This window comes from Periophthalmus magnuspinnatus, chromosome 13 (assembly GCF_009829125.3).
Source record: "Periophthalmus magnuspinnatus isolate fPerMag1 chromosome 13, fPerMag1.2.pri, whole genome shotgun sequence".
In the NCBI taxonomy this organism is placed as follows: Eukaryota; Metazoa; Chordata; class Actinopteri; order Gobiiformes; family Gobiidae; genus Periophthalmus; species Periophthalmus magnuspinnatus.
The window spans coordinates 10,809,042-10,834,533 of record NC_047138.1 but is presented as its reverse complement, the minus strand read 5'-3'; the positions used below and the strand labels follow the sequence as shown (position 1 = coordinate 10,834,533).

General features: G+C 38.8%; 1 protein-coding gene across 3 annotated transcripts in view; it reads left to right on the top strand.

The window, feature by feature from the left end:
• Positions 1–25,492, top strand: part of aipl1 (aryl hydrocarbon receptor interacting protein-like 1) — a 30,484-nt gene continuing 4,992 nt past the window's right edge. Inside the window, exons 1-2 of one of the 3 annotated variants that reach the window (XM_055225909.1) lie at positions 1–642; positions 1,159–1,241. The gene's annotated coding sequence lies outside the window, so the exon portion shown is untranslated. Of the gene's footprint in view, positions 643–1,158; positions 1,242–18,741; positions 18,779–25,492 lie in introns of those variants that run through there. The other 2 variants (XM_055225908.1, XM_033977141.2) reach the window with 2 other exon arrangements.

The window sequence follows — 25,492 nt, the reverse complement described above, 5'->3', positions numbered from 1 at the left end:
GGGACCAGGGAGGTTTCCCCGACGAGCACCGAGCAGCATGGGGTGGGACCGCACGGAAACTCAAACTGGACCGCTTCTTGTGTTTTATATGGGTTTAAAACGCAAACGGAGGACATCAGTGCGCGACAGACTGCATGTCACGGGGAACTTAAGGACCTCGCGTCTCGTCGAAACCTCTGCAAGTGTCAGGAAAATGATTGAGAGTTTAGGTGTGGCTGGGGTTTTAGAAGGTCTTCTGTTCCACAGTATTAACAGTCGTGCGATATCCACCCTCGTTTTTGTTTTTTGTTTGTGATTTCTGCCTTTTCGAGTATGCTTTGTCATTTCTGTAGGGCAGACATTACATAACAAATGTATATTACCATTTTGGTCTCCGTGAGGTTCTTTTAAAGCCCTGACCGCTTATACCACTACAATGTACACTAAGAAGTGCGTCGAATGTTTTCTCTATTGCATATTATAGTTAGAACCGAAATGAACGTGGCAACTTTACAGTAGACAGCTGCTGTACTGAATGCTACAGGCGAACAGGGCGTGGGGAACAGTCCGATCAGAGCCCAGGAGTCTTCTATCTGCGCACATTAGAAGCTTCACAGACTTCACAAATCCATCCGTGGAAGCGCTGGATTTGCTGCACCCAAAGTAAGTGCGACGCAAATGCCTTTTACAAACTTTAGTGTTAACGACGTTTAACATTTCTATGGCGCAATTTCTTCTTGATTTCTGGCAGTTGTTAGCCAACAGTAAAACCAAGATCATAATACTGTTTAAGTTTGATTTAAGTTAAAAATCTGTATCAAATGTTTTACTCAAATGTGTCACTGGGCGTGTCTTCATCTAACCAAACGTATGGATATGCCTAACTGGACAATGGCTCTACCAGGGCATGCTCTGCTACAGTTGGTTTAGAAGTGCTGAGAAATTCAATGCCTTTATAACTCAGTCATAATAATTGGGTGCACGCGCGCACTGACCCCGCATATTCTAATTAAGATAAGCCTTAAGTCAAGAAGGAAGCAGAGTGAATTCCTAAAGGCCCCACCCTTTGTAGCGCAACATGGATGTGAAGAATTGCCCCCCTCCCCTCCAACACCCAGCCCCTACGCGTCATTTATTTCCCCTCTCTCAATATGATCTTCTCTCCTTCTACATCTCCAGGTGCCCTCAGCAGATCTATGGTGACAAACTGTCCTCTAACGACCATATTGGCATTACGCACAAGGATCTATAGCGAACCAGAGGTAAGAGGCGAGGCCGGGACTACTGAATCAACCTGTGGAATGCTATTAAATCATAGCAAGGTCTAGTTAGTGCACGAGCGCATACTAGTTAGTTAATTAGTTCATATTCAGTATAAGTTTGTATATCAAACGTACGCCTACTTTTGCCTAGTTACAAAGTCCAACCTGTTGAAATTAACATCTACTCCCATTTGCTCTGATTTAAAGAGGCGAGGATTATGTAATGTTATGGCAGATTTCTGACCTCAAGTTTATATAATTTGGATTTAATTAGATTTCAAAGTTTGATAAGATATTTTGATGCAGACAGTATATTCATATCACCTTACTTTCATCAGAAGTTCCTTACTCTTTATTATTTAGGCCTACGTGCGTGCTTCAAGCTGACTCACACAACGTTGCTCATATTTTGGCCTTTATATCAGACGGTAAATTGTGAAATATCCAAAGAAGAGGTCCAATATTTTTTTCAAAATCTTGCTGATTTGCTTCATTTTAGTTAACCAGTGATCATTCTTTCTCCCACGGCTGACTGTCCTGGTGATGTCCTCTTTGCTAATGAATTTTGAATTATACATGATGCTGCAGGACACTGGACATGCCCAGATTATTAGTTGGCCATTTACTCAATAATTAAGTTTTAACCACCAGCCTATCAAGTATGACCAAAATTGTGGATGTGCCTTGAGTTTATGATCTGTTTTGCTTTGTGTCGCCCATTTTCCTTACTGTAAAGCTAATGTTCTGTAGGTGGTTTTATATTTAAGACAGTATCTTTAGATCATCTAGCAGGCCGGCCACTGTGCCACTCCCCACATATGGATACAGCATTAAAAAACGAGCTATACTAGACTTTGCCTTTGTCCAATCCAATTGTAATGTGAAATTATTTGGTATAAGAGTATCTATGACACCATCTTACGCATTTAGAAGGCACCATACATTCGTTTCATCTGTTCTCTTACTTGAATTTTGGCTTGCTATGCCTTGAAGTGACTGAGCAGGGCTATATATTGACTGTTATTGATGGTCAATCAGAGAGGGGAGGATCTGCGGTGGAAATGCGGTAGCTGCAGTGAGGTTGCACATTTGCAGGCCACACCCCAATGGCCCCTTTAGTTGCTCCGTGCTGCTAACTTTGACCTCCTTATCACGCGTTTTCGCCATGACCTCAGCCATGTTTGTTCAGTTCTGTGGAGTGCATAATGTGGAATTTGCATGTGCGTAAATGTTATAGACGCATTACGCAGTTTTTAAGGGTGTGTGTTTGAGCACAGTTAAGTAGTCTTTTGGAAGGTGTGGTTACCAATAGGTGTAGAGTTGACAGTTGTCTTTATGTTCCCATAGTGATTTCTTCTATACTTGATATTTTAAATGCAACATAGATTCAGAGCTTACAGTCGAGCGGAGTGGTTAACCAGTCTTGCTCCACATTCATATGTATACCACACTATGCACTTTGCACTATGTATGTACTGTGAGCCTGCCCACTTATAGCTGCAGCCTGACAGGAAAAAGTTCTCTTGAGGCACTGGCCATATATAGGAGCAGAAATACCAAGATGTTAAGTTATGGAACAATTTTTTTGTTTGCTGATTGAGCTCTGGCTCCATTACATGGTAAGGATTTGAGTGGTCGGTTTTAATATATTAACACCAAAATCTTTATTGTTTCACTCTCTGAATGATTGGTCTCCAAGTCGTAATGCATAGTATTGTGAAACTCCTTCATAATGCTTCAGAGTATGCATTTCAAGGGAAACTTAAAGCATCTGAGTTTCTTTATTTCAACATTTTTCAAAATCCTACGTTGACAAATCATTTGTTCATTTAGTTGTTATTTTTTATGCAAAACCTATACACAGTGCTATTCTCTGCAGTCTGACCACTCAGAGGTACTCATTTGTTGCAATAGACTGAATCCTCTCCCACCACACTGACAATATACTGTGATTCACTCTTCCTATCAACTTGATACAGATGATTTGGGTACATTATTTAGTATGCCACAGAGCTGCAATGGGAGGTGCAGCAGTGGGCCTCTTTGCAGACCAGCTGGAATGTAGACCATATGTAGTAGACATCCCAGGAATGTGAGTCGGCCTCGTTGAACTGACCAACCTAAAGACACAGAGCAGAGACAGGATGAGCCCAGCGGAAGAGGAAGGGAGAGCAATGCCATATTAAAATAAAAGCATTACAAAAGGGAGGAAGAGTAGATTTACATTAAATAAGGGGATGTAATAGTCGACACAAAATGTATGGACAGAAGTCAAACTGGTCTGGTTTTAATTAACCCTGTCAATACAAGGACTTTGATCAAGAGGCTAGGAGACCATATGCATGCATATGCGTGCATGTGTGTGTGTATAGATAGATAGATAGATAGATAGATAGATAGAAATCTTCTGCAAAATAAATTACCTTGTTGCTTTTCACCTGAGGCTGGGCAATTTTTAGAAAATCTAATCTTAACAGTTTTTCCCACCCACTCCTCCTATTGGTCAGTCTTCTTGTTTGAGTGAGTATAGGTGGATTTAACCAACTATACTCACTAGAGCAAAATATGGCTTTATTTTCCATTTTATGGCTGATTTTAAAGTTGTTGTTTTTTGGGGGGGGTTTTTGTATATTGCCCAGCCTTTTCTAACCTTTCATAAGTTGTCATCAAAACCATAACCTAACCATATATTAAGGTGTCCTTAACATTCCAGTCCCCATTGTTGATATATTATATATCAAATCTAGTACCTAATTTAAGGTACTAAATACAGCTATACTGAATTTTGTCAGTGACACTTAAAACCAGTTACTGCTAGCCAGTTCGAAAGAAAAACCAAAAAGTGGCTTAAATGTCAAAATGCATAATAACTTTGACAGATAGCACTGTTTTTGCCTCCAGCTAGTCGTGTGGGAACCTGTCATTACTCATAAGAGAAATGCAGTAGTTGTGCTGGTATCTCATGTTTTGTCCATAATAATCCACTGTAAATATAGTGGAGGGCTTTAGTACCGGACCACTGTTCCTCACACACTCGGGGTGGGTGGATATGTGTCTGTTAGCTTAGCACACTCTGCTCTGAGGCCATCTGGGTACAGCTGGGGCCAGAGCAGCAAGAATCACCCGAACTCACATGCACATACAAACTGGTTTTCACTTTTATAGCCCTAATACCTGCTTTATTGACAGACAGTCCTCCATTACATGGTATTAAGTTCATTTGGCACAGTGGTTAGACTATAGAGATCAGTTTCAAATGACCCAAATGTCAAAATCCTCTTTTTCGTTGCAAATGAAAAACCCCGATAGCAACTTGTGTCAGAATGAGCCATAACTCAGGTAGACTGCCTCATGAAGTCTTTATTGGTTTATGCGGAGGCTAACTGAAAATTCTAGTGTGTGTGAGGGGCCCCATGCTGAACTCCTGGTTGTGTAAGCTACAAACACCAAACTATGTACTGTAAAGACCCTCATTTTCATTTCTACTTAAATACTGACTTATTATTATTATTATTATTATTATTATTATTATTATTATTATTATTATTATTATTATTATTATTATTATTATTACTTTAAATAAATCCTAGAAGGCAAACAAAAATAAAACTGATTTTTAACTACATAGTAACTTCATCTTCCTAACCTTAAGGAATGACATTTGGGTCAAAGGTCAAATAAGCAGGTACAAAAATTACATTCTCTTAGATTACATATTTTATATTTGATTACTTATTTTGATTTGGAAACATGGATTAAGTTTTAGCTTGATTTACAGCTTAAGATGTCCTTCATTTTGTGGAGTCATGAGGAAGGTGAGCATGGTCTGCCTTAGTATGAGCTTTGCAGTGCAGGGATGATACTGAGGAGCAGGAGAATCTTCGTATTCCTACCACGCATGGGCAGCTGCCAGTTCTTATTCATTTACCCTACAGGCATTTCCTGTCGTTCGGCATGCTAGGCTAAATTGCTGCTAAGAGTGGGGGGAGGCGACAAAGGATACGTATACAGAGAGGCGCTCAGTGAACATTAAAGGGGCATTTATTTAGCCAGGGCCTGTGCATGGTCACACAGTTACAGAGACAGACACCTCTTTCACCTCTTCACATGCACATTCACATATAGGAACCCATGACAGATTAAGAAAATTCTTTCTTTTTACTATTTTAATTACAGTGTTACAGACTGTACAATTTATTCTTAAAGTTTCAATCAAACATCCCAGGCCAGTTGGATTCCTTCAGTTTATTAGCTCACAGGGAGAGATGCGTTTTCTGTAAATCAGAGGAATCTTGGTGAATTCCTTCAATTTTGCTATTGAACAGACCCCTTAAATCTGCCTACCTGCGGTGACACACTGGTGTCGCAATGAACATTAGAAAAAATGAAATGTATTATTAAATAAACAGCAATTAAAAACTAGGGATGGTCAATGTATTGGTGCTAATATCAGTATCTGTGATATCAGAGTTTTTTTCCCCACAGATATTGCTATCTGTTTGATAAGGAAAAAATGGCTGATATTTAGCACCAATATTTCTGCTCAGCTGCTCCCAGTTTCCCTGTGTCCCAGTTTGTCTTCAATGCATCAGACATGTCTTTTTCTAACAGAATAGTAGAAACAATTAGACTAAAAATGTGGCTGTGTTTATGAAACAAATTATTTTATATACCATTGTGAAATTCAAAAATCTTTTTTATCGGTATAGACATTTATTGATTCCCATTCCTAATAAAAATTGTCTTATGCCTTTGAAACCTGAGGCTTTGCTTATAAAATGTTTGTCTTATTGCATGTACCTACCTTCTTACTCTATGCCAGTCTCTTAATGACATCACACCCTCCCTTCCCACTTTATGGTTTAAGCATGCCTCTACATACTGTTCCCATGCATTCCTGTCTCCAGATGCTCTGCATGAAAATCCTTTTGATGACGCTCCTCACTTAGAAATCACATCCTCTTCCTCATTTCCCTGCTGCGGACTTCCTGCCTGTCTTCCTGTTCCAATAAGCATTATGCCATTTTTGATAACTGCATGATTGGAGCCAGAGATTGATATGATTTTTGATATTACTGTTATGACTTATTATGAACGCAGCTGAGTCATGCACTGCGCACTCGATTTCTGCATGCTTCAGATCCCTTAAACTGTAGTTGTACTGCAGAGAATCAAGGAATTCAAAAATAAATTCAGAAGGTGCAATGTAAATTTAGAAGAAAAATAGAAAACAAAAGTGACTAAATTATATAATTGAGAGAGGATGCTTGTGAAAAAAAAAAAAAAATCAATACCTAGATAGTAGGGAAAAGGTAAGGTAGTCCTGACCAAGCCTGGCGGCACTGAATCAAATGCATCAAATGCAGAGGACACATTTTCTTACGGAGACAATATAGTGAACCTACCTACTCAGTGTTGGATACAAAAAACTAGTATTGAAACTTGATACTCATTTTAACAGGTATCAATACTGAAAAACATCATCAGGACAACATTTTAGCAATATCAGAACAACTGCATGACCACATTTTACTGTATTTAAAAGACTGTTTTTATTACACTAGTAAGAGTAGAAATGTTTGCATATTGCTTGCGTTTTAGTTTTTCCTATCAACACTGTAACTCATTTTCTTTACATTTTATGCATACTGTAGTGCACATTTCCAGTCACAATACACACAAATGGTCAATCAGACCTTGTCTTGTCATTTTAGATGTCAGTTTGGGACTGGGCAGTACTGTGAATGATAAAGCCTGCCTGACAGAGTGCTAGTCTTAGCAGAATCACCCACACTGCTGTTGCGTGCATGTGTGTGTGTGTGTGTGTGTTGGTGAGGTTGTCAATTGTATGTCTTTTGAAAATGCATCTCTTTTCTTCTCCTTAATCCTATTCACGGATGAAGGAGAATGCACCAGCAAATGTATTGATCTGATGTTGACTCAAAAGCACAGTATCATACCATGAGAGGAAGATTATAATTAAAGCACATATTACTTTAGGGCTGTGCAATTAATGACATTTTATATAATATGTTGTGTTATGAGTTATGTTGGGATCAAAAATACAAATCTGGAGCAAAGCCACTTGCCTAATCTACAGTGAAAACAAATATGTCACAAAACATTACTAAAATATATATTAGGTCTATTAGTTTGACAGAATGGAAGGACTTCAGTGTAGTCCTGTCCTACTGCAAATTAAATAAGATCATGCCAGATATGAGACCCACTGCTTTGTGCTATTCTCATAACACATATACATGACACAATACAAACATGTGCCCTGTTCAACAACGGTCTAGTTTCACATTGAATCACAAAAGCGATTTGGCTCTGATCTGAGCACCTTTGTACTTTCCCCACATATTTACAGCATATAGTACATTCATCCTGGCCTCATTCAGGACCCATAATGTGAACTATAGCGGCAGTGCTAGACCTGTATCGTGCCTGAATTGAATAGTCATAATTGATTTTGGATCAGTATTTACATTCCTTGGATGAGTCACAGGGCTTCCCTTTTTCATTGCTGTGCTGCCTGTTGAAATGTGTTGCTGTTGGCCTGTATTCTTAGGTTTAATCCCTTCTCCGTTCAGGGTGGATTTTCACAGTCATACTTTACATTTCATTCACATTTAGTCAGAATTCCAGGAAACTCAAGCTACCACAATGCAGTTCATATGGTATATCACAATCTTTGGGACTTGAGCCTATACTAACTATGCACGATCAGCTGTTGTTAGTAGGTCAAAGGCTGTGGAGTGACTATACATTTATTCTGCTTTAGCCAGTCAAAACTTCTAATCTTAGCACATTTCTAATTCATTGTGATCTAACAGGCACATTGTTTGGGGTGTGTCATTTGTTCCTGTGTAATAACTAATCTTTTGTCTGTAATTATAATTGCATGCTGACTTTAGAATACATTACTCCAACCTCAATACAACATGAAAGCTCTTTTATAACAAATTTCAATTGTTTAGGACAGAACAGCACTTTTGCCACTGCCACTACAGTATGTTGTTGTATATTCTAGCCTAGCCGGGAGGAGGCCCCGGGGAAGACCCAGGACACGCTGAAGGGACTTTGTCTCTCGGCTGGCCTGGGAACGCCTTGGGGTCCCACCGGAGGAGCTGGAGGACGTGTCTGGGGTGAGGGAAATCTGTTTAGTCCCTGCTTAAATTACTGCCCCTGTGACCTGGCCCCGAATAAGTGGAAGATGGATGGATAATCTAGACTTTGTAATGTTTGAGTGTTTTATTTATAATCTCTTCTAAAAAAAAATGTATTTAATGTATCTCTTTCAGTATTTGAGGGTTGTTAGTGGCGGTGGTAGTATTTTCCCTTCAACTTAATGCCTCGAGTAACCTTGCAAAGTGACCAAGCGTTATAGTTGAAGAGTTAAAAAAATAAGACATGTACTCGAGTCAAGGAAAAGGCCTCCATAAATACATTGAATGGCTGGTTACAACAGAAAGGGCATCTGGCATAAAATCTGCCCAATGTCACTGGCATTGGGCTTTCCTATTTGTCTAATTTATTCTAATCGAAACCTATGTGTGAAAAAGATGTGGCTCTAATTTGAATCAGGGCCTCATTTATCAAGCGTTTGCTCATGTGCTAAACGGCTACGCTAAAGAAGACATAGCGCAATTTTGCTCCTATGACGGAATGAATATGCAAAACGGGGCGATTTTGCAAAATCGGAGGCGGAGGAAATGCAAATGAAGTTGTTTAGCAAGTGCTGCCAGATTTATTACACCTATGAGAGCAATGCTGGAGAGACAGGCGCAAACTTTTTTTTACACAGAATAACTGCTGCAATTTGTGTAACTAAAGGGCATTTGATAGTGATTTTAAGTGATCCACAAGGACAGATGAGATAATGAGACTGGAGCTCAACAGTGACAGCCTGCTCTGGTTCTGGAAGTAAATTTTCCATTCATTTTTCCCATAGACTTTTGGAAAAATTCAAATATTAAGGCATCATGGAGGCTAACCATCTACGTGCTACCTAATATCTATAATGCGGTTGTTTTAAGTCCAAAAATGCTGTTTAAAATGCAAGATTCTGTGAAATGTTTTGATAACTTCACTGTTTATAAAGTTTCAGAAACAGATTTTAAATATAATTCTAGGTCTTGTGATCATTAGTTACCACATAGCTGATTATCCTGGAGCAAGCTTTCAAACTTTTACTATTATTATTATTATTATTATTATTATTATTATTATTATTATTATGAGTCTATGAGATAACTGAATGGTAAATTTATTTCCAGAACAGCGGGGTGGGCGGTTACTGTTCACTCCATACACGCACTTCCCAATAGTAGCGCATGTAGACCTAATAAAACCATTCAAACGCTTTGCTTCATGATTTCATACATGCTTGTGAATAGTGAGTACTTTAATCGTGAGTCGTTATTTGGAATTTGTTGTCTGGCTACCTGACATACAGTTAGTATGTGTTCAGCCTGTTGCTTGTTGCATAGTGTGTAATTGTCCTGGGAATCGACAGCACTGTGTAATAAATCACTGTGGTACACTGTGTTCTCTCCGGGACAGGCTCGGTGTGGTGCATGCAGAGAGTGCCGAACATGACGTCAGCACCAGAAACAACCAAGACAGAACCAAGGTTAAAATGACATTTCTTTAAGCACCATTACTATTTGTCACTGTAATGGTTACTCCAGTTTGTTTATATCAGCCACAGAGATAAATTAAATATGGAACTTCTCACCTCAAAATCTGAAGTACTTATAATATTATTTTGAATCTTACCTACTTCCAGCATACTTGTTTTTTTCTAACGTGTTTATTTGTATATTAACTGAGTATTGTAACTTAGCTTGGACACTTTTCACTTTTCAGAAACGTATGGGTCAGCACAAAAAAGTACATTGCACTTGTGCTATAAAAAAGATAAACAGAACCAATTGTGTATACAACCTGAAATAATACCCATCTTACTTAAGCCCAGCTGGCTAGTGGTCTTCTGTAAAAGTCAAAACTGAGGATTTATTGCCATTAGCGAGTAATTGTATAATAACACCTAATCCATCAACTCAATCAACACATTTGTAAAGAGTGATTCAAGCTTAGTAACAACTTAATAAATATTCTCACTCCTAACCTTAAGCCCTTAATGAAGTAGTTACTAATAATATAACTGTGAGAAGACTACATCACTAATTTCACTTCTTTTTATTATTTTTAAGCACTTTAAGACATGCTATCAAACCATTCCAAATCACATGCATGCTCAAACCCTTTAACAGTGTGTGGCATAGCATGATTGAGAGACTTTGCTCTTGACTTTTTGATCCCATGTCAGCCGCTGTATGTATTATCATTGTGTGCATGCATCTGAGGGTGAGGTTAACTGTTTTCTTTCTCCCCTACTTAAAGTCATTCTTTTGTGCGGCACTAAAAAGTCTCTGCTTACTGCTATCAGGTACCCTATACAAATGTAGTCAATGAGTTCATACAATAGATACCATTTGGCCTGGATTTTAGCGGCAATATCACACCCGCACAATACATCTCAGTGGATAGCCCGGAGTTTTAATGTCAGCTGTTGCTTGGAGCAGGGAGAGGGTTCGTGTTGATTCCAGGGGTTGTTGGGTTCGCTGTGTCTCTGAAATCACAGCACTCACATGCCCAGAGTCCTGTCCTTGAACTGTGAAGGAATATGTTGCTAGGAAAACTTTTTTTTTATCAGACTGACAGACTGCAATAGTTGAAGAGAGGCCAACTGAAAAAGAGCCAGACAAGACCAAATTCAAGGGCCAAATGAAATGCTACTTTGTTCGAATTGGTAGTTTTAACCTCCAAAATGTCACTTGTAGAAACCAGGATACGATTGTTATTTTTGAGATTACATGTAACAACACATTTGAGCAATATGAAAAACTACACTGAAATGTGAAGGAGTTTCTGAAAGGAGTTAAAGAGTTGAACATTGTGGTTATTTATCCAAGAGAGTGGATGACTTACAAAGAATTCTAACATGAATGCCTGAATATAGACTACAAAAACTCAACTGCCCCACAGAACAAGAGCTGTTTTCTATCAAGAGTTCCAGGCTCATATCATACTTGTAAATACTTTCTGTGTTCAATTATAGCTAAAAAGGAAAGAAGGCAGAAAGAGCTCAGTAGACTGACGCAGGCCAGATAACTCAAGTCTGAATCATAGGAACACTATTTCCTCGTATCGTCTCTTCTCACCTCTCCCACTTCAGTTCCACTTGTGCTAAAGCCACAATGGAACTTTGTTACTTCCTATACATCAACAATAGTCATTTGATTTTTTTATTCTATTCACATTAAGATTTTGTCTATGTTCTTGAGAGCTGTCTAGCACTCACATTTTCATGGTGTTGATTCAAAACAACACTATATTGTCCCATGTCTGTCTTTCATAAAGCAGGCAGCAGTACCGAACTTGAAGGTTGATGGTTTGATCACTGTAATCCCTATTGCTACTGTGTCCATGAGCAAGATGCCTTTAGTGTCTCCACTGCCTGTATTCAAATGCATTGTGTCTGTTTATGAGGGAGCAGAATGATGGGGATCATTTGTATCTAACCCATGGTGTTTACGTGCATGTTTCTTCAGGATCAAGAAAACTAATAATATTCATATTGATACAATACAAATTCTTGAGTTATTCATTTACATCAAAGAGTGTTGTAGAGTGTACTGTAGTTTCATCATCTTGAATAAATAGACTTAACAATTTCTGACAGAATTTATTCAAGTTTCCAGTTTGTTTGATCTAATTGATGTGTTGTTCATCAGCAGTTAATAGCTACTTTTAGTTGTATTTTTTTATATTGAAAAGATTGCTTTCGTGTGATGCCTAATTAATTTTCTTCTTGCTTAACAGAATAAATATGATGCCTGAGAATATGATGCCTTACCTGGATAGTCACCACATACCCACAGTTTTTCTTGACTTTTTTACCCTATGGCCGACCCACAGTAGTTCTTCACTGGCAAGCTTTATGTCTTCATACTACAACTAAAGCTGCCAGCTGAAGAACTGTTGTGGTCAGCTCTACACGTCTGCAGTGTCCCTCTGGCCTGTACGATTTGTCCACTCCTGACCCCAGCACAAAGACCCAGTTACGTGTACAGCTCGATCATGTGCTAGTCCTCACACCATGACACCTGCTGCATTATGTAACAAAAGCATTGCATCATGGGACGTCAAATCATGAAGGAATGAGAGAAATATTCGGAACCATTATATGTTTTCGGATGAGGTGTGATTAGCTGATGAGGAGCATTGAAGACTTTCACCTGAGTGCATTATCACATGTTAAATGTGTTTAAGGGTGGGCGATATTGACAAAAAATGATATCTCAGAATTTTTGGAGTTCTCATGATAAAGATAATACATTTGCAATCCATTAGAAATGTGATAAAGTGTAACTGTAAATATCTAATTTGAGTGTACTGAACAAAAAGTAAATGAAAAGTAATAACTGCAGAAATATCACCTCATGCTCTTGTTTTGTTTTATAATAAACTTTCACAGCGTTTGACCATTATCATTAATATAAACTATATAATTTAAATGCTAAAATGACATCCCAGTAAATAACTCACTTATGTACTGTATGTAAATAAGTGAGTTATTTATGTACAGGTAAATAACTGATTCCAATAAATAACTCAGTGGACTAAACCTTTTGTGAATCATCACAAAGTAGTTTCTTTAGTTCTGACAGGGTTCTGGCCCGGGCCCCTAATGGGTCAGGAGTTAGATGACTTGAAAGATCATGCAAAATATGACTCAGGTGAGAGTTCCTAGGGTAGTTCAATGGACTAATAACAGATAGTCCTTACTGCAAACAACTAGGGTGTGTTAGTTTTAGTGTAGTTAGCTCCTCCATGCATATATATATAGTGACTTATCAGAACCCTGTCAGAAATGAAGAAACTAATTGAATGATTATTATTCACTCTTATAATCTTTGTCCAGTTGACAGAATTCAATTTAACCACAGTATGATATATAATCAAAAAGTGATTCCAATGTCATACAGTCTGCAGTTTGCACAGAGCATATGTGTAAGTCCTGTATGAGAATGACATGCACCATAAACAGACATGTGGTGTGTGACCCGAGCACTCATAAAGCAGACTTCAAGTGCCCAGAGCAGGATACAGGCTCAAAGGTGTCTCTTTAAAAAGCTGCCAGTCGGAGCCTGACACAGGAAAGGAATGTTCCACGCCTGAACTAAACCAGATGCCTACGCTCCACCATACTGAAATCATGGATAAATCATGTGCTCGGGTATGGCCCCTATTTTGGCCTATGGATCACCTTGTGTCTGTCTGATCCTCAATCTGCTTATGTCTTGGCCCTCTGATCTTTGCTGTTCAGCCCATGTACTTGGCAGACCTGTGCTTCACCCTTCCACCCCTATGGCTGCCAGACCTGGAATTAGTCCAGTCTCCCTCTTCTGTACTTCCCTTTGAGTAGCACTGTAGAACTGTCAAACCCCTGCATTATCAAGATGCACACAAAGGTCACATATAGGAGACCTTTACACATACTCAGGACTTGGGTGAGTGTTAAGAAGCACCTGTAGTCTTTATAATGGTAGTATTTTTCTGCTGGTATGTGCACATGTGTCCACTCTATGCTTTAGATTTTCTGATCCAGATGTGGGGAGTACCCAGAGGGCCACTACCTGTGCCAGCTGTAAAGCCATATGTTTAAAGCCAGAAGAGAGGGACCACTTTCTTTTTGTTTTTATATATATATATATATATATATATATATATATATATATATATATATATATATGCTCTTAATTTTAAATCAGAAGATACAGTTTCTTCAGTAGTAACAGGAGGCCTATGGTTGCCTGTGCCCTTTGGAGCGTGTAACAGTAGTCACCACCTCACAGCCTGGAAAGGCATTAGGTGGCTGACTTTGACCCAGGCTGTTAGTAGATTATCTTTTACTGTTCAGGTCTATCCAGCTCTCTCAGAAGGTCAGACTGAATATCCCTGCCCTGTTTAAGTCAATCGCACTTTGTATCTCATGTACAATCTATTTTACCACTCCAGTCTATTTGTTGTACTTTTATGAACAGCCAATAAATTAAACACTGATATAGAGAGGACAGTACAGTGGTAAAATCAATGTGTTTATTTAGTAATATCATATAAAATGGTAGAAGTAATTATAAGTACATCACATTATAGCATCAGATGACGGGTAGTGTCAATATAACTCTATGGGTGATTCACTGTTTTTGGAAAGTATCAACATTTTAAATGTTCAAACTTATATTTTTGCCAGGGATTGAGTCCAGAAATTTGCTATATTTATTTTGTATTTGAAGGTCCTTTCAAATGCCAAAAACTGTTAGCATATAATGAAAAATCACCTTGGTTCATTTTTGCTTTGTGCTAGTTTTTGTTCAATGTGGATAGGGCCACTAAGTACAGCCATTATTACACCAGGTCCAAACATTTTGACTGGTAAAAGGCAAATTATTTCATAAACGTTTGATATGCTCTGTAACATTAGTGGCATTTTTAACCCTCTGCCCCCTCTATCTCAATGGAGTTCCCTTATATTCCCCAGTCTCTTAGATAGGAGCAGGGAGAGTCTCCAAGGCCAGCTCTGAAGAGGTTTACAAGCGCCTCCTAAATTCTTCCCTGTGGGTGAAATCATGTGAAAGCAGCTTAGGCAGATTATCCCTGCCTCGACAGCAGCTGGCACTCCCTCCTTCACAGTGCACCTGACTCAGTGGTGTGTGACGTGGTGGACGCATGCAGCGCCTTAGCACACTGCTCCAGCCTGAGCAGGACCTGTATCCCAAGGGGACATCCACACCTTGGCTCGCCTGTCACTCAGAAAGGCGTGACACTCTGCATAGGACTAGTGTGATGCATAGCAGGGCTGTTAGAACAAACCAAAAGGAACTGGTACATTTTAGGGCTGTGCAATACATCACAAATTAATTGAAATCAAAATTATAGTTGGTGCAATTATCAAATTGTAAAGACTGTAATTATTTAGGTAATAGAATGTTGGATGCATCGAAACAACAAAATATCCTCTTATTAAAAAGAAAGAAAAAAACTGTCAACCCTTTAGTTTTTAGCTGCTCAGATTTTCGTAATACTTAAAAAAAAATTGAAATTTGACTTTTTTCCTAAAATCATGCAGCCTTTGTAGAGTCCATTTACATTTTAATGATGGTTGTTTTTCAGTAGTGGACCTTTACTAGCATATAATGAAAAATATAGTAATCCTATGATTGAGCATATTTTATATGCTTGACCAATGATGGAATAATGAAAACTAGAGAAATCATCACCATGGCAACCAAGTAATTGACATCCAGTTCCATCAGCCATGTGACTGTAAAAGTCTGCTCCAAAGGTCAGGCGAACTAATAGGGAGCTGTGCTTTTCATTACATGCTAACATACTGTAATTTTGCATAAAATATAGACCAGCGATGAATTAACAGGGTGAATATTAATTTTCATCATTCAATTAAACCAGCTGCAGACTGAGGCAGCTAGAGTTCCCCGCATGGACTTCAACACTACCACTATTTGCCATCAGTAGCATTTCTGGCTGTGTTTTACATCATTTTCTATTAGAATTTTGCTCTTCTTCATCACCAGAGGACTGCCACAATTGCCAACAACAACTGTATGCATAATCTCAATTTTTTTTATTATATCATCGTTGGACTTGACCACTAGGGGGATAAATCTAAACAGTGGTCCATTATTGATAGATATAGACATTTAAAAAGAAATATATTTATTTAGAAATATAGGGGCACTTGCACCACACAATGAAATGATCACAGGTTCAAAGGACAATGTATAGGGTCTATCTGTAGAGTTTGTATGGTTTCCCTGTGTCATGAGTAGGTTTCCTCCATCAATCCTATATGCATCATAGTACATCAACATACTCCAGCAAGGTACTCCCTAAGGTACTCCTGACCAAGACCCTGTCTCAAGGTCTAGAATTGCTGCGCTATCACCAAATATTGATGACTACCAAAATTATACATGAGGGCTTTTATTTTACTGGTGGCTTATAAAATTGGACATAATGGTGATGTAAGTGCAGTATTGTAGAGTAAACTGAGATATTGAGTACAAAGTGCCATTTTTAAAACCCTGGACCCTTTCCAAATATAGTTTAATGAGGTCACAGGTGTACTGTCATCTCAATGTGTGAATGCAATCCACACCCTTCACACCAAACTGATTGATCTAACATGACAGGAGTGTTTATGCAACTTCTGTGAGATTGAGGCAGATTGAGAAGTTGCTTTTCTGCTTGTCATTGTCAGGTAAACCACTGAGCCGTGTGCAACACAAGTCACTATGGTTAATATTATACTGAATGGACAACATTTAAAAAGTACCGTCATTTGGGAAAAACTGGCCTTATGACGTGTGGCAAATATTACAAAACAAAATTTTGATTGTAAATATCATGTTTGGGCTGAGAATTTTTGTTAATTGCATTGTGTGCTGTAGTCTGGTCTTTCATTTGGGGCAGTTTTTGAAATTGAACCTTTGTCTTGTTGACACATTGCCATGATAAATGACCAATGAATCAAGCCACTTGAAACAGTCAATAACTGTCTTCAGACCCTTTGGTGAGTTTCCATTCTGAAGCAGCCAAAAATCAGACATGTGTTGAGGCCTTTAAAAATGGTGTTTTATGAATAATTTGTTAAAAGGAAAAACAGAGATGCATTTGCTAGTATTTGGAGAAAATGATAATTGAGACAGCTCTTGTGGGCGGTGGTTTCTGGTTTATTGAACAAACACCGTCCAAGGAGGAAGTGTAATTTGGAATCACAACCATTAACACATTCTTAAGAAAATAAAAAAATAAACTATTTTTTAAGTACTGTATGACAGAAACTGTGTAGTTGCCATCACTACAGTGCACTACCAAATCCACTGTGTGTTCTGTCTCGGATAGTTTTACACATTGCAGCTGGTATTTGGCCAGCACCATCTCCCAAAATAGCTTGTACTTCCACATAGGTGGGCTGGGAAGAAAGAGTGGAGATGGATGAGAGCGTCAGATGTGTAGACTTCCAATACAACGTTTGCTCCTGTCTGTCTTTTCAGTGAAGGCTCATTATGTACTTCTTCACCAAGTCTGACAAGTTCCAACCGAATCCAAACACACGTTTCGTCCATGTCCGTTTCTCATCTGGCCCTTACGTAGACACATACTTGAAAACCCTATGCAGTTAGCTGAAAAGAGAGGCCCATACATGTCGAGGCAGCCAAAGAGGGAGAGCGCTTACCCAACACAGTTATAAATAACCATACGGCTTGTACCTTAAGACGGTTTTGTCTGGCTGGAGGGCGCTCGGAGTTCAATGTAACCTGACAACTTAATCCCTTGTAAGAGTGAGACCAAGTGAGACTAGTGAACATCTAGGATTTCCAAAGTTACTGTTGCTCATTAGCACCTAATAGAAATGCAAACACTGCAAAAGAGTGTAGTACATAGTGTACAATGTATATCATAGTGTACTTACAGATTCCAAATCTGGATTCTGGATTGGATATATATTAGTACTAAATACAGTATTCCAAAAAAGAAAATCCTTAAACAGTTGCTTTAAAGCGACCATCTGTAATTCTGGGCCGACCTGCCTGTGTTGTATTCTCACATGTCACCACATTTCTGTGGTCTGTAAGTGTGCCAGCTTTGGCCTGACTGAATAAGGTGCGCCTGAATAAAGGCCAGGTGAAGAGAAGGTGGAGGAGGGGACCGGTTACTTGCAGATCGTAGCTTTAAAGTTGTAAGAAATTGTTGCAGTAGATACTGCGCAAATTCATGTAAATCTTTCATGATTGATAAAAATCTTTTGAAAATAACATGTAGTATTTGTACTGTTAGTGACTACTCTTACTAGGAACGACTCTTTTGGGTGGAAGATCCACTACAAGTTTGTCTCAAGGAAGATGTTTCATCTGACCTGTTTGCTTGGCCTGGTGGCGACACCTGCTTGTCCTCATGGAGATATGGGTCTTGGGTGGGGCACATTCTCTCACATTCCACTTGAACAACATGTGAATGTCTTTGGACAGAGGGAAAGTACCCTGGGAAACCTATAGAAACACAGGACATCCCAGTTCCTCTCAGGGAAATAGTCACTTAAGCAATTATTTATTTTCTTGATTTTATAAAAAGATAAAATAAAATAAAATATGCATGCATCTAATCTCCAGTCTTACAGCATAAAACCAAACTTATGCTGCATTGTTGAACCTCAATACAATAGAAATTCATTGAGTATACTTGCATGCATGTCACACATATTTGAGGAAATTGTGCGTGGTTGCAGATGGGGGCGTTGGCCAGAGGAGGCGCTGCATGTCCTTTGCACCACATGGTCCACATTAGCGCACCAACCGTCCTTCTGCCACTGGGCCCACTCAAACGCCCCACTGTTCCTGCACTCTTCCCCACTCAGGAAACACCGTCTCAAGTCGTTTTTTGTGAGTGGCTCGTCTCCCCCAGGACTGTTTGCGGGATATGGAAGTTCACTGAGTTTGTGTGCAGCCATGCGCACTGTGCCAGTGGACTGTGATACTGTAAAGCTGGGATCGATGCATTATTCACATAGTGTGGTTAGAGACTAGAGCAGCAGCACGCTCTCCTTTTAAAGACATATCGTAACCACATTGTTGCTTATATGGCTCTGCATTTCACATGTTTTGGATCCTGGTAAGGGAGGTCCAAACTAGAAAGAAAATGTACTTCCTTATTAAATATTTCCCGTGCAAAATTGACTTTTAGCAGGCACATGATTGTAGTAGGACCAGTGTTCATATAAGCAAGCCATAAACAAGGGTTGGTAGAACAACTCCTGCTCTCTTTATTGTTGTTGTCTCTGTGGGCAAAGCAATATATTATATGGCCAAATACCCAGGTTAGTTCAAGATTTTTAAACAAATTTTCCATTTCATTTGCCTGACTTTTTACATTACAATCAAAGCTATACTATAGCTACTATACTATATCTACCAATTACATTACATTGATCATTTACCCCTGATCCAATATGTCCCTTGTTATGCTTTCACTTCCTGCTTCTAAACAGGTGGACAAATAGCTTTAAGAGCATGCCAGGTTAAGTGCATTGAGGTCAGACGGGATGGCCGCCGAATAGCACCCATTTAATCCCTGGACGGACAATCCAGCAGCAGATTACAGTCACAGGCCCATGGGGAGAGCAGGAGCATCCCATAGGCCAGCTCTGTGTTGGCTGCACTTCAATCACATTCAATATCCCACTTCCTCTGCTCATATCCTCACCGGCCCTGCATGATGAAAAGGTCAATACGCCACAATCACATGTCTGATCAGAACAGTCGTGTGCGGAAATCTGGGTTCAAACTACTAACAGATGATAATGAAATACAGGCTGTTTCAGATTAATTATGTAGTCCCTGTCTAGGCCTATTTAATTGTATGAATGTGTTACAAGCATTATATTTAACATTTTACTACTAAAGTTTCAAACTAAATTTTAGAAGAGTTAATGGTTTACTGTGTAACTTTTCTGGTTGAGGATTCGATAATTGCTTATCTCCATGTTGATGTTATTGGTTTCCCTGGATTGTTCCACAATGCAACTTTAAACTGATCTAGTTTGCATTTATTTAATTACATGCATTTTATTGCTCAATATTACAGTAAAAAAGATTCAGTGTTGTTGCAAGTGGGGTTGCCTCTCCACAGATCTGTCTCATAGTCTCATAGCTATAGCATGGAACATTATATAGGCCTATTGGGTTTAAACTTTCTGTCTGGCTACATGATATTTTCCCTTGAACTGTGTCTCTGGAGTGAGAAAGCTAATGCAGGAGTGAGCTGTTGGTGAAAGCAAACAATAAGATTAGGTGTGTTCATTCTCAGGGGGCGTTTAGGTCAATTAGCTCAATTAGCTCATGGTGCTAGCACTGGAGGATTTGACTCGTCTGTGTAAGTGGCTCATCAAAGGTCTACTCCTGATGATGGCTGACATCCCCGACAATACATGGGCGCATGGGAGTGGCACTGGTGTAGAGGTGCAGCTTATTATGAACAAACAAATCATGTACATAGTACATATAATTTCAAACATCACTAAAAGTCACTCAGAGAATGGTTGGATTAGTGTCAGGTGGCAGTAAAAACATTAATTTCAGTACAAATGCCATTTTTATAGATTCCAATTGCTGAGTGGTCACAACAGGTCACAGGCTATCACTATAGTGTCTTAATGAACTTATCACCTGCACACCACATCCATGAGGTGCAGCTTTGGCTGAGAGATTCCATCTCTGACCCTGTGTGAGATAAGTGCACTGGCCTTGTGCACTCTGTCCTGGCTGCTATGTGTTCTGGTATGTAGCTAAAGGTCGAGGCCAGGCACAAAGTGGGACAGCAGAGGCCCAATCAGGGGAGAAGCTCGGGCCAAAATGTAGAGAGAAGTCTGCTATTGTGAAATGTAATCCAATGTAAAGATCTCTAAGCAGCCTGCTATGCTGCATTTACAGTGAGGCAAAATATTATTAGTATCATTATAGTTGTATTGTTGCCATAAGTAGGCCTATAAATTTTAGGTGTTGGTAATGAAGAAAGTAAACATGAGGAATGAAAAATTTACAGCATAATGAACAACCACTGGCGCAGAGGAACGCACTAAACTTAATTTAATCTGAGAGAAGTTGGACTTTCGTAGTGGTTTGAGTGTTGCCTAGGCACCTCATGGTTAGTACTTAATTCTCAAAGAATGTATACTGCCATTGTGTCTTTGGGCAAGACATTTCACCCATAAGAATTATAAACGTGATATGTAAGCAAGTAGTAGGATAAGTCAAACTGGCAAATTGGCAGCCACACTTTCCAGGGCAGCTGTGGCCATCACTATGAGGAGCGAATGATACATGTTTGACAGTGCTCTGACAAGCTCAAAAAGTCCAATACAAATCTAAACTGTGCTTATTATGTTTCATTCACACTGTACAAGAGGTTCAGTAATCTTTGGTTCAAAGTTGTTTTCTAACTGACAGGCCATCCAGAGAGAGAGAGAGAAGCACATCTTGGCACTCAAATAGTTATTTCAGTTGTTTCCTATGTAGCTGTTTAAGTTTATCAATACGGGTCTTAAGCAACTTGGTAATACTGCTGCACAGTAATGTTTGTTCATAAATGATGAGTAGATAGTCTCTACTTTGTGCACAGTTTACTGTAAGAACTTCTTACCCAAACCTCTGGCATCTGAGTGTCATTCCAGAGAGTTTTGAGGCTGTCGCCTTACACACGCATGACTTCACCAAGTGCAGCCTGTTCCTGACAATTCTGCAAGTCAGGGCAGCTACAGCTAAGCACACACACATCCTACACACATTATGGCAGTGTGCAGAGAGAGTAGTCCTGTGGTCCTCCAGTGGTTAGAGATCATACTGCAAGTCAAAAGTCCTGTCTGTGGCTGGCCTCTGACCTTTTCAAGAAGGGCCAACTGCCAAATGTCTACATGCCAGAGCTTAACAGAAAGATTAGAAGAGATTTTGATAGAGATAGTTAGTTACATCAAACTGGTATTGTTCATTGTCTGAGTGCAAAAAAGTATATTAAATAAATAAGAAGTTTGTGGAGAGTCGGGTAAGGCAAAGTGTACATTCTAGTCAAGAAAGTATTCGATTAACTTTGAGCTCTATTTGGTAATAGTTCAAAGTGTGCCAAAGGTTGTGCAACTTGGGATCAGGACATTTCATACTTATGAAACAAGGGTTGGGAATGTTGTCAAAACCAAAAGGTTAATCGCAAAATGTGAATGTCTGACTTAGGAATAAAAAATACAGTAAGTTTGAGAACTCCAGCAAAAGTAAACTACAATTTTACTGTTGTTGTGTTACAAGGTGTGTGAGTGTGGAGGCCCTGAAGTTTATATGGCTGACGACAGGTCAGCTTTGATCATTTAACTATTTATGTACCTTCCTTAAGGGGAACACAATGTACATTGTACCAGGGACGTACACAGACATTTGAGGGGTTTGAACACCTAGATTTCAGTGTTATGTTGTTTTTATAAGAATTCAACTGATCTTTTCCGAGAAATGATAGATGCATTGACGCAATATACTCGCTATTGAATCTACAGAGGTATTATTGCATTATCTGTTCAGCTCATAACATCATGAATAAAAGGCAGATTGTACAAAAATTAAAAAAAATGTCTAGAAGCTTAAATTATGTAGGACATCTTTATGGACTTTAAACAGTTTCTACAGTCTTTGATTTGGTGCTATGTGCTGTTAAGTTTAAGACATGTGGAGGGGAGGGAGAGGGGAGGGAGGGAGAGGGGAGGGAGAGGGGAGAAAGGGAGAGGGGAGGAAAGCGACATTCTTTTATTGTTGAGTGTTTAAAACAACTTTTACACATCTGCCCTCTTCATGGGGCAAATATTAAACCTAAAAAAATGCTGACCTCAAGAGCACTTAAGTCAAAGGTGCTTGAGCACCACCTCGGTCCTGTCTGAGCACAACCCTGCATTGTGCCATCAAGATAGAGTTGAAAGACAAATTCCCAACGACTCATTGTTCAATAAATGATAGATGGAACATTTTGGTGGGGTCAGTATTTATTGTGAATACTTTTTCTTTGTACTGTAGTGGAGAACTTTTTGTTATTATTTTGTACTTTGATTAGATCTGAACTGTAGAGGGTCAAATAAATATATTTCATTATTCACAAACTACTACTGATTCTTTCAGCTATGTATTACAGCTCATGTTTTGTTTCGGTTTTTTAATCGATGCTGCACATTTAGAATATTTTTTGTGGACAAACCTGCTTTAGTGTTATTATGTCAGCAGCATAATTTTGTTTCAATATTATAGTTTATTATTGCTGTTTTCATCAGCAATATACTCAGTTTGTTTTTGTTAGTTTTTTTGTTGTTGTTTTTTTATTGTGACATTTAATTTTATTTTTGACATATATAGCTATATTATCACAGTAGTTATTTTTCATTTTTATTATAAACACTTGTGCTTAATTAGACGATCCCATTTAGTTTTGAGGTATTTATGTTCTGGGCAACTATAAGGAGCTTTTTAACGTGGCAGGACGGGATACATTATGCTACAACGTGCATGTATGTGGTCATGGGTCTGTTTCTACATTTGAGAGTTTGTTTTAATATACAAATGGACATTACATAATCTACTTTACTGAGATATGCTCCCCCTGTCTCATATAGCACACGCTCTCTCTCTAGTTTTTGTACCTCTTTCTCCCTAACCCTGAGACCAGTTCCTCATTCCCATAGCAGCAGCAGCAGCAGCAGCAGCAGCATTAGCGCACAAAAAGTTTACACATTCATAAATATTATGTTATGTGCGTGTATTCTGTGCGTCATGGAAGAAAACCTCCCTCCATGTGTTATACATATGAATGAATGGCCTTTTGCACAGGGGATAGCTCCTCCCTAGAAAATCCATGACTGTACTTTCCCAAAATAGACTATGACTTGCTCAAAGTGGAACTAATGCATCAGCTATGGGTGTCCACGGACGCAACTGATAGGATAAAGAGGGGAGTGTTCTCAAAGATGTGTGAATGAAGGAGCTGATACAGTAGACTGGTTTCCCATACAGAGCTAACATGTGGTAATGCAGCCAGACAGCAGAACAGTGTTGTAGGTGTGTGTGACGCATGTTCTGTGAGTCACTGCAGAAGGAGGCCAAGGTACAACATAGCCCATTGTTACCACATTTAGGTTAATAGCAGTAAAACATGTAAATGGATTTAATAATACATATTTTTTCTTACATATCTATGGCTAAATTGAAAGAAAAATGATAAATTAGGATGATGAGGTAAAAGTCTGTCACTATGGAGACATAACCCTGTCAAGAGCTATACACCCAAGAAGCTTTTTTTTACTGCTACGTACTCATACATGTTTTGCTGCAATAGTTGTTCATTATAAGGTGAGCATAACAAATGTATTTTATTATTAGGTAAATAATCATTATTTCCAAAATAAATACATACAATTAAATAGACCATTCCTTACAATATCCATTCATGTTTGCATATTAACTAATGCAGGGCTATTTAACATTATTTTCTTTAAGGTTTTTTTTAGAAGGTCCGTGGCCTTTGGGCCGGAGGTACACACAAACATTTTAACACAATTTGGGGTTGGTGAAAAGACTAAATCTGTTTCAATAATATATTAATACAGCAACTGCTGTATTCAGGTTTTGTCAAAAATAAAATACAAAGGCTTCAGCAACATTGTAGGGCTTGATCTGGCCCTCAGGCTGCAAATAGGCCTGGATTAAAGCATTATTATTGTATGTTTTGTTATTACTGACATAGGCTATGTGAATGTAAATTATATATTAAATCAAGGCATTAGCTTCTTAGACCGTCATAACATTGTCACTACAGAGGAAGCACACAAATGGCCTCATCGTCATTCAAGCTGTTGTTGAATACTATATTTGGATATTTTTCTCTCTGAATTAATGAAATGTTTAACAGATCATCTGAAATTTCCTCTTCTGTTACAGGGTTATGCAGCCAACTCAAAATAATTGGGTTTTCTATTGTGTAATTCATGTGGAAATATGTGTTAACACTGGGTAATTTCTGAAGTAACAGCCCCTCAAAGTGCTTACAGAGTCAACAGGAGCTATGCATTTCTCTCACACACGGTGCCCTGCAGATGGGAGACAGATGTTTAATAGACCAGGTCATAGAGTCCATAGAGTAATTGTCTGCTCCACTGTTCCTCTGTATTGGGCGCATTGTTCAGATCACCACATCCACATAAATCCAGGAAATTTCCTCTGGAATGGAAACAATGTCCTTTGCGTATATGGGGCTGTTTGTGTTTCTAGCTCTCTCTCTCTGTCTGTCTCACGCAGTACCTCCATTCAACTCAACTGAACACCAGAAATGCATTAACAAGTGATAGGCCTACATTTTCCAGAGAATTGTAGTTTTATGTAATTTTCATAATACATTCACAAAAGTAAATTTGTAGAAATTATACTTTTTATTATTTTAAAGCACTCCTAACTTCCAGGTTTACTGCAAATAAATGTCAACTTTAAACTATTTTAATTGGGCTTCTGAACTCTGTTTTATACGCTGTCTTCAGAAATGTCCACACTCTTTTGAAAAGTCTAGATACTGAAAAACACTTT